This window comes from Cupressus sempervirens, chromosome 9 (assembly GCF_028749045.1).
Source record: "Cupressus sempervirens isolate cs-2001-9-10 chromosome 9, ASM2874904v1, whole genome shotgun sequence".
Taxonomy (NCBI): Eukaryota; Viridiplantae; Streptophyta; class Pinopsida; order Cupressales; family Cupressaceae; genus Cupressus; species Cupressus sempervirens.
In genome coordinates, this window is record NC_143126.1 from 628,126,980 (window position 1) to 628,127,906 (window position 927).

General features: G+C 35.8%; 1 pseudogene; it reads right to left on the reverse strand.

The window, feature by feature from the left end:
- Positions 1-332: 332 nt before the first annotated feature.
- Positions 333-927, reverse strand: LOC149540274 (nucleotide-sugar uncharacterized transporter 2 pseudogene; annotated as a pseudogene).

The following is a 927-nucleotide window of genomic DNA, read 5'->3' on the forward strand; positions in this document are numbered from 1 at the left end:
CCTCTACTCCAGCTCTCCGACTGTATGCAAAAAAAGCAGAACCCCCTCCAAATGAAAAAGATGACAATAAATAATCTCCTTCACAACCCTTCAGTTCTCCCATGGTGACCTTTGGTTTCATAACTGTTTCATTTTAATTCTCTCTTTCTTTTTTGTCTTTTTAGATTCTCTTTCTAAATCTTTCAAATTGGATCATTTCCAACTTCAATGTTGGACTACTATATGGAGTATCTTATAATTGACACATCTATGTTGGCGTTTGGCATCGGTGTGAAGCTTCTACAAATAAACTCTTTCACAGATATCAATATGCAGAGACTTAAAAATTTCCTTTACATATTTCCTATAGATTCTTGGGTTTCATACAAGTTAAGATATGTATAAACAGTCATTACTCCAAGAGCCACAATTGCACCACAAATGCTTGAGAATCCAAGATTATTATCAAAGAGAAGAAAGATTCCAAGAAGAATCACACAAGTATTGAATTGTCCAAGCACAACATGCGTAGTAGCTGAAGTAGCACCAATTGCTAAAGCACCAAACCATTAAAGTAGAAATCCAAGAACCGTAGAGAAAATAATGGCCAATGCATAGGAAAGACTCCAATCAAATGATATTAAACCAGGAGGATTCAAGTGCTATTCAATTGTCTTGCTACTGCAAACTCGACCATAAAATCTTGTTTGCAGGACTTGGTATTACCAAAGCACCAAATAAGTTGAATTGCAAATCTGTTGCAGTTGTAATAGCCACTCTCACAGAAACAACTGTCAATGCTAGTACCTTCTGCATAGAAAATTTCTTCTAAAAAATGAGAAACTCTGATAGCACGATGGTTGGAGTGACAACAATCTTAGCCATCTGATAAAAATCCACACTGTTGTACTTCAAACTCACATTTGCTAGGTCATTGGAAAATGTCAT